General features: G+C 39.0%; 1 protein-coding gene and 1 pseudogene across 3 annotated transcripts in view; both read right to left on the minus strand.

Moving 5' to 3' along the window:
* Nucleotides 1–9044: 9044 nt before the first annotated feature.
* On the minus strand, nucleotides 9045–12951 carry LOC307187812 (protein cornichon homolog 1-like; annotated as a pseudogene). Its single transcript has 2 exons — nucleotides 12940–12951; nucleotides 9045–9644 (listed from the first exon to the last, which is right to left on the minus strand). The product of its transcript is annotated as a protein cornichon homolog 1-like (transcript).
* A 940-nt stretch (nucleotides 12952–13891) lies between these two features.
* LNPK (lunapark, ER junction formation factor) overlaps nucleotides 13892–15145 on the minus strand; it is a 95849-nt gene continuing 94595 nt past the window's right edge. For both annotated transcript variants that reach the window (XR_013828628.1, XR_013828629.1), the window contains exon 17: nucleotides 13892–14320. The gene's annotated coding sequence lies outside the window, so the exon portion shown is untranslated. The remainder of the gene's footprint in view (nucleotides 14321–15145) is intronic.

Genomic DNA, 15145 nt, shown 5'->3' on the forward strand with positions numbered 1-15145 from the left:
TCTAGCAAGTTACTTGACACAGCATCCCTGCATTTTAAAACGTTTCAGGCTGTTCTGTTGGACTTTTGAAGACAAAGCCATGGTGACCTATTTAGAAGCCAGCCAACAGAAATAGTGGCTTAAGATACTGTGGGTTTTTTGTATGTTTTTTGTGGGGTTTTTTTTGCGGTACGTGGGCCTCTCACAGTTGCGGCCTCTCCCGTTGCAGAGCACAGGCTCCGGACGCACAGGCTCAGCGGCAATGGCTCACAGGCCCAGCTGCTCCGCGGCATGTGGGATCTTCCCGGACCGGGGCACGAACCCGTGTCCCCTGCATCGGCAGGTGGACTCTCAACCACTGCGCCACCAGGGAAGCTCAGCACATTGTTTTTTAATACTAATGAATACCTAAATAAAATATCCCACGAATGAATACTTGCTATTTGTGGGGTGGAAAAATAAAGGCTTGCCAACAATGAAACAGAAAGGATATTGGGGCTCCCAGACACACACTCCCAGATCTCATGCCTTTGGATCCTAACCAACACAGGTATTATGTCCTCTGTGTTTATGGACAAGGGACTCAAGCTGGAACTAGAAACAATTCCAAGTTGTTCCCATCTCCATCCAATATGGCACCTCCTCTTGGAACAAAATGACCACCTGAACCATAAAAAGTGCAGACAAGCACTTTTATACAACTTGATATTGTGAATACTTCTGTCCATAATTATTCACAATGCAGGGGACCTAGGACAACGGCTATCCTCAGTTGTAATTCACAGTTCCAAAACAGGCATCTGGTATGATACTAAATGAAGTAAGTCAGAGAAAGAAAAATATCATATGATATCGCTTATATGCAGAATCTAAAAAAATGATACAAATGAACTTATTTACAAAACAGACTCGCAAACTTAGAGAATGAATTTATGGTTACCGGGGGGAAGGATGGGGGGAGGGATAGATTGGGAGTCTGGGATTGACATGTATGCATTGTTATATTTAAAATAGATAACCAACAAGGACTTACTGTATAGCACAGGGAACTCTGCTCAATATTCTGTAATAACCTAAATGGGAAAAGAATTTGAAAAAGAATTAAAAAATAAAAAACAAAAACAAAAGAGGCAGCTCGTCTTTTTCCAAAAACTGTTTGCTACTTTTTAATCTTATCACTGACACCTACTAGGAAATAGCATAAATCGCACATATTTCTTCTTCCAGTTTGCAAATGTTCTTTTGGCTTCTTAAGATTATTTGGCTTCTCTATGGTTAACAGTTTGAGTTAAATTAAAAGCTAATGGAATCAGGAATCAATTCCCAATTTATCTTATGATGGAATAAATACTTTAATAGGCTCAGTTTTTACCAAGAATGTGATAACAACTTTTAAAATTAAGTATAAGAATTTAGGAAATAAAAGGACTCTTTCCTGGCTATAAGGCACAAAGCTATGTTTAAAAATATATTAAGCTGGGGCTTCCCTGGTGGCGCAGTGGTTGAGAGTCCGCCTGCTGATGCAGGGGAGACGGGTTCGTGCCCCGGTCCAGGAAGATCCCACATGCCGCGGAGCGGCCAGGCCCGTGAGCCATGGCCAAAATATATTAAGCTGATTCTTGGAAAGCCAGGGTTGACTACATATAGTCTACCCATAAGCAAAGAGGTACATTTATTTGACTACACCGTTTCCTTATGCAACTATAAGAACAAAATCTCTATGTCTTGTGTATTTTTAGGTAAACCAACATGTACGATACACAACAGTGCTATGTGACTGGGGAAAGTGTGTTAAGAGATTGCAGAGACCTGGCTGCCTGACTCCAAATACAGCATTTGAACTGCGATTTGAAGGGTTGGTAGGATTTCAATAAGACAAGAATTGAAGGAAGAAATGCCAGGAAGAATGGCAGAGGCAACACCAACAACAGAAAATTGAAATGTGCATGTTTTTAGTAATCCCACCAAAAAGTGTTCTTCTCTCATCTGCTAAACTCTAAAATAATGGAAATGAAACAGTCCATACTCTCAAAGTTCTCACGGGACATGGAAAGAGCAGCATCAGCAACCCCACAATAGTGTGTCCGTGTTTTCTGCCTTTAGGACACTTTGAGCAACCAGAGGAGAGAAGCTGGAGTTTTAGCTCAGTTAGAGGTTTGCATGTTGAGAGAGTAGGAAAAGGGCCATCCCAGCAGAAGGAGCAGCACATGCAAAGACACACAGACCATTCTTCCTGTTGTTTCTTTTTCTAATTATGTAAGTATGAGAAGAAGAAGAATAACATCTAACTCTTTACACTCAACTATTTGTCAGGTACAGATATTGAAACCTCATTGAATCTTTAGATATCCTTCGGATGAAGGTACTATCTCCATTTAACAGATGAGGAAATTGAGATACAGGGGGTTAAGTAACTTGCCCAAGGTCACAGAGCCAGAAGGGAGGATTTCAACGCAGGGTGTCTGGCTCCAGAGCCCACATCCTCAACTGCAGTGTCACCACAGATAGCCCATGTGGTGAGGTCAAGGAAATGTGGGAGATTTACTCTTACCAATTCTATAGTCGGAACAGCTATATTTTTCAAGCCCTAAAAGTTATCCAGCAGGCAGCCAGTTTCAAACATGAATTGAGCCCTCAGAACATTCTACTTGAGACACTTCCACCTGTGTCCCTGGGGCTCTTACAGTTTAGGCTGGAAATTGTGATGGACTGCTATCATGTTTTCTGCTCCAAACCTCCCTTGTCTTGAGAACTTGTCTCCCCACTCCCTTTCTTTTCAACCATGTGATCCCAGTGGGGGCTGCCATGATCTTACATGAGATATTTAGCTACCACTGATGGATCTAGAGGTGTGCCTATCTGGTCTTGACTGAACTAAAACTGAGAAGTGGGAGTTGGCCAATCTAGCGCCCGGAGCCGTGAGATACAAGACTTGGCATCATCGGCCATGTGTTCTCAGCCACGTGATCTACAGCAGTTGAGGGCAAAACCAACAGGCAGAAAGAAACACAGCTGAGAGTTGGAGAGAGCAGGAATTCTGAGGGCATTTGAATGTCCAGATCCTATTTTCCCTAAGGTCTAGCCACGTATCCCCCCGACCTGAATTTAGGTCATATAAGATAAAACTGTAGCCTTCCAAAACACTCACCTCTTTCTTAAACCAGCTGGAATTCTGCCACTTGCAATCAAAAAGGTCCTGAATAACACAAGCATAAAGAATTAATTTCCATAAAAATACTCAGAAACTCTTTATAAACAACCTGCAAGCAAGGGCTGCTGTATCACTATGTAAAATATCATTGACATATACATAGTGGAAAAAGTTTGACCAAGGGACAGTTTCTTAAAGGTAGAGATTGGCAACAGATACCTTAGTTCATGCTGTCAAGTGATTCAGCTTCACCCACACTTATCGAGACCATCCCTCTTCTCTGACGCCAGAAATTTTAGGGCTAGGGGATCCTATGTGCTTTAAAACATGGCACCTCCCAACAGTTTCCCGAGTACACAAAGAATCTGGAAGAGATGCATTTCTAAGTCAAATGGTACACAAGTTATGACTCCACAGTAAAGCAACTGATTTTTAAATAAATATACCAGAGTCTAAAGCCCAAATGTGTGCTTTTTCATTTAAAGCCATCAACCTAGGACCACACACTTGGTCTCTGAGGCTGCCATGTCTCAAAGCAGCATTGGAACTCCATTTGGGGGATGGCCTTCACAGCTTACCACCTATGCTCTAAATATTCTTTTTTTTTTTTTTTTTTTACTTACTTATTTATTTATTTTTGGCTGTGTTGGGTCTTCGTTGCTGCACGCAGGCTTTCTCTAGTTGCGGCGAGCAGGGGCTACTCTTTGTTGTGGTGTGCAGGCTTCTCATTGCAGTGGCTTCTCTTGTTGCAGAGCACGGGCTCTAGGGCGCACGGGCTTCAGTAGTTGTGGCGCACGGCTTAGTTGCTCCACAGCATGTGGGATCTTCCTGGACCAGGGCTCGAACCCGTGTCTCCTACATTGGCAGGCGGATTCTTAACCACTGTGCCACCAGGGAAGTCCCTCTAAATATTCTTAATGGTACCAAATATTTATCTTTGGAGGCAGGTCTAGTCCTTTGGAATGAGCCAAAATATTTGGAGCCAAGGTTATTGATTAAGGTGAGTAATCCAGCTTAGAAAACTACTTGGCATCAGAAATAACACTTGAATATAAATATGGAGATAGATTTTTTTCATTCATTATTGACAAACTGCTTCTGACAAGTGATTTTGCTCAGTTATATACTGTTATAATTTTATAATATAGTTTAACTGCAAAATAAAATTTTTAAATCTTACTTTTATGGTTTATCTAATCAGATTCATAAATGAGAAGGAAAAATCTCCTCCCCCTAAGCCCAAGATCTGACAAGAGATGTGTCACCAAAAGTGTTTGGATGTATTCTGCAAACTTGTTTTAAAAAGAAGATTACTTTGGATTTTACAGAATCTTCCATTCCAACCTCAACAATACTGAATTATCTGGACTATCATCAAGCCCAAGGGGGACATTTATTACCTTGGGGGATGAGAAGGGACAATTCTTCACTCTAAATTCTTCCCTCTAAATGTGATAATTTTCTCTTTGAAAAATATAGCAGTTAAGATATATTATTTTCATATTTTGCCTTTTAAAAAGTTTCCTTCCTCTATAAGTTATTCTTTTGCCTACCCTATGAGGCCACTGAGTCTACTGAGAACTCCCCTAATGGTCCGGGAGACAAAGATCCTGGAGGATTGTCTTCATACTTCCAAAATCTTCCTTTTTTTATATATTCTCTGTGTTATAGATCACAAGGGTTACAAAGCAATCTCTCACATTTCCCAGAAAATAAATACATCTGATTTGGAAATTCTTACATCAGCAAGATTCTATATTATTTGTACTAGTTATTTCTTAAACAAATAAATAAAACCCCAGAAAATCTTTTTAAAACATCTTTTTAAAACATTTCAAACAATACAAATAGAAATGTGACATGCATGGCATGGCTGTCCATTTTACTTGCACTGTTTTACTGTTTCATATTCTGAGCAAACAGAGAGGCTATTTTCCCCCAAGGGTTCAGGAGGGCATACGATTTCATTTCTTCAGAAAATTGTTTCTCAAGATTTCAATCTTCTTCGCTGGAGATGACAAAACATAATATCAGAAACACTTAGGCTTTTTATCTACTATATTTTCAAAGAATAAATAAAAGCTCAGTATATGCTTAATTCAGGTAGATTCAAACTTAGGAATAAATCACACACATATTGCAAAATAGCTTTATAATGTAAGAACATTTTAATTTTAAAATGTTTAAGAGAAGATCAATAGAAAAACTAAGCCCTTTAAAAATATTTTGCATTGTCACTCTTATTTTACTCAAGTAGCATTCTATTTTCTAAATCTTGTGGTTAATGAGACAAGAAATAAAAAATTAAATTGGATTTTTAGAAAAAGAGATTCAAATGGGCAGCATTCAGCTAAAGCTTCTTTTTCCTTTTTCTTTTTCTAATAGTGGTGAGCACTATTTTGGTTTTCAACCTCATTACACTTCTATTCATAGAGCATGGTATAAAAACTTTAAGCCTCAAATGTTTTAAATAAAACAAATCATGCATCAATGAAAAGAAGACCATAATGGCTTTTTTTTTGTAGCTTGCCTAGTGCAGTTCGCAACTGGTCTCACAGCATTAGCTAAAGAATTCCCATTAGTATTAATATGCTCTTAAGTTCTAACTGTCCTATCATTTAAGCAATAATTTGAGGATCAATTCAATTTCATGGGAATTTCACTACGCCAGGCCAGCCCTGTGGCTTTGTGCACAGAGAAATTTAGTTGTTGAGACACTGAAGTTTTCACAGTCTTTTGTGGAATAATTGAACACATACACACCTACCACACACATGTCATTAAACTAACATCTTGGATGAAACCAGTTATCAAATAAAGGTAGCTTCTGTGTTATGGATGCCCATCAGCTCCACACCTTTCTTCCCCTGGATCCTAGCTTGTCTGCAGACACCATAGAGAATAGGTCATCCAGGAAAATATCAGGGTTGGTCCCTGAAGAGATTTAAGAGACACTTAAGGAATACTTGAGTCCCTATTCTGTCCTGTTGCTGTCTTGGCTTAAGGCATTGCCTCTAGAAGGTCTCTGATAAGACAACAATTTCTGATCTGGGAGAGTTAACAGGAACTCATTAGCAGGGTTCCCTACATGTAGTAAGAATATATGCTTGCTCATTGAATTGAAATAGCACCCATGAGATCACGTCCATGTAATCTGCCCAATCAGTAACGAGCAAGAGCATTGCAGGACAGAGCGAGTCCTGAGTGCTGTGTGGGGGGCAGAGAAGAGAGCAGAAAATAAAACACCCACCTGAAAATACAGAATTCTTATGTAACTGAAAAAGGTTTAGAAAGAGGCTTCATTGTATACTGAACAAACTATATTCTTGACACAAAAATTATTTTTACTGGTTGTGGGAAAGTTCAGAGAAGTCACCACTATAAGCTTAGGCAGCATTTTATATCTCATTCACTGGAAGTAGAAGAGGTTGAGGAATAAGAACATTGCACCAAGACTGATAGGTTGTGAGACTTCTGAACTTTGACACTAATAAACCCACAAAAACTTCAGCAAGTCTCCTGGCTGATCTTGGAACTTCCTCCTGTTACGTTCTTTATAGATAATCCTGCTCCAACCTTAGTTTAGTTTCCTAGGACAAACCCTGAACATGATCAGTTATAAGAGTCATGCAACATGCATTAAGAAAATGAAATACAAGCTCTTCTACTATAAGATATATATGTGTTTCAAATGATACTTGCATTCTGCAAAATCACAGGATTTATAGGGAAAAAAAAGTAGTAAACCACTCAAAACTTAGGCAACTTTATAATGAAAACACCAACACAGAGAATAATAAACCTAATAAAAATATTTTCAGTTTTTTTTAAAAAAGTCGTTAACTTACTAATTTAAAAGACTACTGCAAACACAGGAATTTTTACCTTTTTTGTTGTTGTTGTCGTACGCGGGCCTCTCACTGTTGTGGCCTCTCCCGTTGCGGAGCACAGGCTCCGGACGCGCAGGCTCAGTGGCCATGGCTCACGGGCCCAGCCGCTCCACGGCATGTGGGATCTTCCCAGACTGGGGCACGAACTCGTGTCCCCTGCATCGGCAGGCAGATTCTCAACCACTGCGCCACCAGGGAAGCCCTAATTTTTACCTTTTTTAAAAAAAAAGATGTATATTTCACCACAATAAAAAGAGAGAGAGAGAGGGAGAGGGAGAGAAGACAGCTTGATGGAAGGGATGAAATGAAAGATAGAGGCTACTGATTTGAGAAGACAAGTTCCAAATACCCAAAGATCAGAGAGAACCACACACTCAGCACTTCTAAGACAAAGCACATGGCCACACTGTTCACAGGTTGGTCTTCTCTTTAACTTAGTTTGGCTGTAGGTTCTATATTCTGTGTTCTTCTAGCTTGCTGCATTCAGCTGCTGTTGTTTGCTGATGCAAAACATTAATGATCTGAGGAAAATCATCTAAGACCAACATGACTTCTGAGTTATACTGGCCTCATTCTCCTAATTACCAGTTGCATAAGAGCTAATTCCTGTTACAGAAACATGCTACAGACTCCCCTGGAAAAGCTGTCATCCAAGTGTTGACATGGTATTTTCTGAGAACATAGAAGACATCTGAGAATCCTATGCATTACTTCTTTAACCATCTAGAGGCAGAAGCCTGAACCAAATAACCTCCAAGCCCCATCTAGCTCTTCCATTTTAGGATTATTCAATTTTGGAGGCGCAAGAGCAATTTAATTTTTTTTTATGATACATAAACGACAATAACAGTAGATGAAATAGATGTGGATGACAATAAATGTAGATACTAATTGGTAGGAGACCATTGCCCAATACCTTACGTGGAAGAGGAATTTTTCATAGTGTAATGATTTTGAAATTCCAACGTAACAAGGGAGCTTAGTCAAATGAGAGGACAGTTAATCAAGTCAGCCATCAGGGGTACCCATGCTTTGGGGAAACAAGTGTCCAAGGTCTATCAGGGTTTTAGATCCAGGAAGGATCACTTTGTTTATAGCCCTTTGAAGACACACTCGTGGAAATCAAAATTTCCACTCTTTGAGATTATTCAACTAATGCATGACCAACAGTCTATACTCTAATCTGTTGCTTTTCACCAAAAGGATTTATCCAGGCCTCTTTTCTTTTTTTTTTTTTTAAGTCTTAATTTCAGAGTTTTATTGTATTGCACTAAAGGAACAGCAGGACGGTTATACAATGTTCTCTCTCATTCAGTTTTGAAAATCTAAAGTACTTGCAAACTCTTAAGAATATCTTTACCACCAGATTAGAACACTAAGTATAATAACCAGTTTCTTAATAAGTGATGTCTTACAAATCAAAACACATTTAAAATAGCTTTCAATGCATTCTTCACAAGTAAGTCAGCATATATTTTTGTATCATGTTCACTTATGCTTAAGAATTAAAGCAAGTAAAAAAAAAAAAAAGAATTAAAGCAAGTATATTACTCTGGTGGAAATACGGGAAATCTCTCATTCATGCAATATACAGGGATAATATTTCAAGTCAAAGGAAAAAAAATCCCACTCATTTTTTTAATGCATCCATATATAATCACCTACATGATAGATGAGGAAACCCATGAAGTTTCCACAGGTCAGATATATATTTTCAATTCATCAGAAGCACCTGATATCTACAGCTAATTTTTAATTAAATGGCATTTCAATAAAACCAAAATGAGCCCTACAACTTCTATAAACAAAAGCTTCCAATGGACTAAGGACAGTCAGTAATTAATGCAGTCATTCAAGGGATTTTGGCTGTTCCTTAAGGAGTGCAAGTTCAAACCTGTCAACACCAGAGGTATCATTTCATATTAATTTATACGTCATTCCATTTAAATTCTTTATCTGAGTATAACATATGAAAACAGTCTTTCCACAAGCAAAAAATGTGGAAACATTTAAAAAATAAGGAGACATTTTTTAAAGTAACTGATCAGATTCCATAGGCTACTCTTGGAAACAGGATCTTGCTGGATAGAATCCCTTCGTTTGATGGCTTTTTGCGTGCACTTAACCAGACCAGTTCTTCTGAGTGTTGTTCTAAGAGCTCACCAAAACATAGATCATGCCATATAGGTAGTAAAAAAATGCTAGAAGATGAAAAGCTAATTTGCACCATTCTTCTTTCTGACAATATGCTAGAATATCTGCATTCATGATGGTTGTAGGGTCATAGAGTCCTGGTCCACTCATCACTGGTCTACTCATATACCTCCAAATATGATATGCCAAGAGGGGCATATTGAGACCCAGTGTAACCACTCTGCTGCACAAAGAAACATGACACAGAAGAAAGCGTGGATGAGGTACTCTGGAAGGACAAGAGGATTCAGGGTATTACACTGGTCTATAGGATTCCTGTAATCAGTCTTCAGCTCATCAAATGCTATAATATGCCAAATGGTGGAGAAGATGAGTGCAGCGGTGAGCAGCAGCGCCAGCATGTAGCAGAAGGTCGCGAACTTGAACGCCGTGGCCGGGGCAGGCCTCTTTTCTTTAGGCTCTTCTCGAAGCTAAGCAGCTCACCCTTTTAATCTGCTTATTCAGCACAAAATATGAAACACAAAATAAAAGCAGTGCTTGACTTTCCATAACTGCCTTTTGTTTTAACTTGTTGGCCCCCTTTTGCCCTATTTGAAGAGTAGTGTATCTCCTTCACATTCCAGTCTTAATGAGGTTATTTACCTTGCATACCTAATGAGATTATACCTTATATAATAAATTCTCTTCTCTGAGATATATCTGAGAGGGCAGCCTATTTAACTATTAAAAGGATTAACCTTTTAACTGAGAATGATCTTAAGCCTGGACACAATTTTCATGCTGAGCTTTCAATTACTTAAAGATGTCACCACTGCATACAGAGGTGTTTACATTTACATATACTAGTAGATCAGCCTTAAAAATAGCCACTCGTTAACTTTGCACAATGGCTGGTAAAGAAAGCTCATTTGTTGCTATGTGTGTATTGCTCTTGCTCATGTGTGTTAATGAAATACATGTGAGCTAAAAATGCAAACTGGGAAGTAAATATCTTTTTTTTTTTTTTTTTTTTTTTTGCGGTACACGGGCCTCTCACCGTTGTGGCCTCTCCCGTTGCAGAGCACAGGCTCCAGATGTGCAGGCTCAGCGGCCATGGCTCACGGGCCCAGTCGCTCCACGGCATGTGGGATGTTCCCGGACCGGGGCACGAACCCATGTCCCCTGCATCGGCAGGTGGACTCTCAACCACTGCACCACTAGGGAAGCCCAAGAACATCATTTTTAATGCATTAGTATTGTTATCAATTATACATGCTAACAAAACACATGGAGGGACAATCCATATGGACCCTTCAAATTTCCTTTTAGCCAATAATTGTTCTTTTCTTCCTCACCCAATTTTTACCATAAGTGATAACATTAATTGCCTTAATTCTTTTCATATTGTCATTCCAGGTGGGGAACAATAGAATTGGCCAGAAGTCTATAAACAGAAAGGGCGTGAGGAAAAGCAAACGGCTTGGGTAATCCACCATTTGGACAATAAGTTTGGCTTTACTTCATCGATTGGGGGATGGGGATGGAGATGAGGTGGGAGGCAGTTGGTGGTTGGGGGTTAGGAAAAATAGGAAAAGAAACAGAGTTACTTACTTAGCTTATCTAGATCATTGCATTCAGGTAATAGTAAAAAGAATTTTCATAAATCTATTTTCCTCCAAAATCCACTTGACTTTTGCATTATGGCACATCTCACTCTCAGATCCTCATAAACATTATAACTTAATCTGATTGATTAAATGTTGTACTGACCTAAAAAGGAACTGTTTATAGTAATGTCCAAGGCACTGGGAGAGCAGCTCTCTTAAGTCAAAACAATTTGGTCTCTATTCTTAGGAAAGGAATAATTGAAAGGAGAATCTCCCCTTGGACATAAACCACCTTGTCCATCTCCCCTGCAAAAGTCCCAGAAAAATCTAGTCTATTTACTAATGTTCTGGGGCTCATGGATTATTTCCGGAGAATTCAAATATTTGTTGATAACCTACCAACTGCTGTGTACTGGGAGTACAGCAGGGAACAAAACTTTCAGAAATTTCTGGCAACATGGATTACTTTCTACAGGGGGAAAGGGTGCAATAAACAAAGATGCAAAATATATGCACGTTAGATGGTGATAATATTGCTATTGAATATTAGTGATAATAGAGAAGTTTTAGACAATTTTAACAGAGGAAAAAAGCAGGAAAGGGAATGGAGGGATATTTTAAGGAAGGTGTTGTCAGGTTAGGTAAGGCAAGTTGATATTTGAGTAAAGACCTGGGGATGGGGGATCCAGCTAAGCAAAAATGTTTAAGGCAGAGGGGCAATTAAGAGAAAAGGCTCTGAGGCAGGAGTATGGCTGGCATGTTAGAGGAAGGCCAAGGAGGCCAGTGAGGGCAAAGAGAGATGGAATAATAAGAACAGGAACATCAAGCAGGGGGTGAGGGTGGATAGTGTAGGACTTTATAAGACATTGCAATGTCTTGGGCTTTTACTCTAAATAATATGGAGAACTGTGAATCTAAACTATGGACTTAAATGTCTGTCAACAGATGAATGGAAAAAGAAGATGTGATATATACACAATGGAATATTATCCAAGCATAAAAAAGAAGAAATCCTGCCCTTTACAACAACATGAATGGACTCTGAGGGCATTGTGCTAAGTGAAATAAGCCAGAGAAAGACAAATACTGTATGATATCACTTGTATGTGGAGTCTTAAAAAGATGAACTCAGAGGAATAGAGAGTAGAGTGGTTGTTACCAGGGATTGGGGGCGGGGGTGGGAGAAATGGGGAGGTATTGGTCAAAGGTTACAAACTTCCAGTTATAAGATTAACAGTTTGGGGGATCTAATACACAGCATGGTGGTTGTAGCTAATAATACTGTATCATATACTAGAACATTGCTAAGAGAGTAGATCTTAACTTTCTCACCACAAAGAGAAATGGTAACCATGTGATAGGATGGAGGGGTAGCCAATACTATGGTGGTAACCATTTTACAATTTATAATTATATAAAATCAACACGTTGTACATCTTAAACTTACACAATGTTATGTGTCAATTATATCTCAATTAACCTGGAAAAACCCCCAACAACAACAAGAAGAACAACAAAAGATGAGAAACTATGGGAGGGTTTTTGAGTAGAGGAGTCATCAGACCCTATGAACAGGCTTACTTTGGCTGCTCCTGGGAATGGATTATGAAGCAAGTGGATGAGTGCCTGTTACAATAACCCAGAGGAGAGATGAGAGGGCCTGCGGTCTGAAAGAAGAACAGACACAGAGCTCAGGTCTGAACAGCAAGGAGTGAGATTAGAGACTGCTCACAGAGACAGCCAACATCTAGGTTACAAATGAATTTATTTTATAAATTCTAATTCATAAAATTTATGCACTGTGAAATCAATCCATCAGTGAGAACACAACTTAGTGGCCTCCAGTGTTAAAATTTGTTATAAAATACATTGTGTGTACATTCTTTAAAGTCACTACACATCTGCATTAGAAGTTGAGTCAAATGTTCGAGGAATGACAGAAGGACCTGTGGAGTCTAGGGGATCTGTGGAGCACAGCATGAAAACAAGAACTCCCTAGTCTGCTAGGAAAGATGCCATGTCCTGTGAAAACTGACGGAGGTGGCCTCAGAACACTCTTAGGAGGCATCAAGAGAGGCGGGGGCTGTTGAAGTGACTGGAAGCAATAGGACATCCCAGTTCCTCATCACTTTTCTGGGAGGGCCTGAGTCTCACAGCCCTGAACTACTTCCTTACTTGCCTTCCCAAACATCTGGCGATAATGTTTGACAGCAACATGTGTTAGTAGAAGTTTGTGTAGAACGCATGTTCTTTGTGAATAGAGCCATCACAATGCATGAATTACACATAAGAATCAAGAGTCATGAAAACTACATGCAAAAGCCATAAAGGACTAGGAGAAAGGTTGATACCAACCCCAAATTCAACAGAAGAACATGCAAAGTACTGGGGATGCAGGTGCTGGGTGAGCACAGGATGATCACAGAGGAAGGACAGGAGAGGAAGGAAGGGGAGAGGGGCCAGACAAGGCAGCTGACTAGTGTGAGGACCTTTGTGGGGCCAGTGCCTGTAACCAAAGGTTAAGTGGAGAAAGGCAGCTGGTCATCAATGCCTAGACCTCTAGGTAAAGCCCAAGGGCACGGGAGCTGTGGACAGCAGCAGTCCGTACCCTTCCCTCCCTGGCTTCAGATGAAGACTTAGATGCACAAAGAAATCCAAAATCAAGGTTTCTTCATTTCATTCAAAAATCTTAAATTTCAGAGAAGATAAGCACCTATATCAGGGGCACAGTGTCCTGCTAGAAACAATTCCAATTCAACAAACACGCATGGAGAATGTACTGTTTGCCAAGAACTGTTCTAAGTGGAGAGTTGAAGGTACATAAGAGACAATTAGTCCCTCAGTGAAAGTGCAATCCAGGAAGAAATCTGCATCCTTTGTATAAACCAAACCAGCATTTGACATGTACTCAGAAAAGCATTTTGATAGACAAGAAATATTAGATATTTTTCAGTACTTTCAGTAAAAATCTCATTGGAAAGACAAATTTTTTAATGGCACAGAATCAAAGAATTTAGATGTTGGTTTTAGAAATTCACTTAGTACCAAGAATAGAAAGGTAATTTATGTACTAAGCAACTTATAATCACCTTTTCTGCTGTTGTCACAAATCAAGTCAACTCTGTATGGTAGCACAGAAGAGACACAGCTAACAGTGAAAGCGGAAAGGATGCGCACTGCTCCTTACTAAGTGGAGGAGGAGCCAGCAAGCAGTACCATATTCCTTTTTAGCTTCTAAAATAATAGTAACATCTCCAATACTGTTTCACAAAATCTGGACAACCCAAGGAGTGAGTGTCTTACCAAAGGGACTCTTCAAGATTTCCTTCAGAATATTACTATGGAACATTTTTACAGGATATTTTAATCACTTTAAAGTATATAAAGTAAAGAGAGTATTGCTGGTAAAAAGTCAACTTGAACAAATGGATAAGACTGGAGGTGGTGTGATACAGTGAAACATTTATGGATCAACCTAGGTTCAAATACTGCCCTTCCCACTTACCACCTGTGTGACCTTACATGCGTGATTGAATTTCCTGGAACTTCAGTTTCCTTACCTAAAGAACAGAGATAAATAATTTTCTATTTCAAAGAATTCTTCTAATGACACTGTGTATATGTCTTACAGCAGGTTGGGTATATATTAAGTATTTAGTCAACTATGGTTTCCCCAGTAGGAAACCAGCATGTCAGGGGGGCCTCCATGTACACTAGCCTACATAAATAGACATTTAAAATAACTACCCATGAAGTAAATGTTTCTACAAAGTCCTAAATTTACCTATCTAATTTTCTAAATCATGAAATTCATTCTCATCTTTATCACAAATTGCCACAAATTCTCAGTTTGGGAAGCTTGGGTCAGATTTTGCTATGATTGCTATCATATGACAATCCCAGAGCAATCTGCACTAAGATACATTACTGCATACTGTACTGTGATTATTTCTAAATGTTTATCAGATGCAGATTTAGGAAATTATTTAACTCTCGTCTTGACAACTTGTGAGATTTCCAAAGAAATATATTAAGGGAAGATCAAAGATTATGGTGCTATATTGCATAAAACGAAGCAACTGCTTATTAGAAGACAAAAACCTTTGATTCATTCCTCTTAATTAAAGGAATTAATGAGCTATTATGCCTATGTGCAAAGAAAGGAAGGTGGAGAAAGTATGTAAATGAACAGGGGCTTTCATAAAAATCTACAGGCTGAGAGTATTTTATTTAAGCTGCTGGAAGAAAAAAATTATCTGAGTTTCTCAGATTCCTTCCTAAGTTTTAAGTCCATATTTTTCATAAAGCATTCATTTCTATTCTTTATTCCAAAGTAACAGAGGTCTCTATATTTTTATTTTTTCATTTATTCATTCATTCATTTA

The sequence above is a fragment of the Stenella coeruleoalba genome (assembly GCF_951394435.1).
Source record: "Stenella coeruleoalba genome assembly, chromosome: 6".
NCBI lineage: Eukaryota > Metazoa > Chordata > Mammalia > Artiodactyla > Delphinidae > Stenella > Stenella coeruleoalba.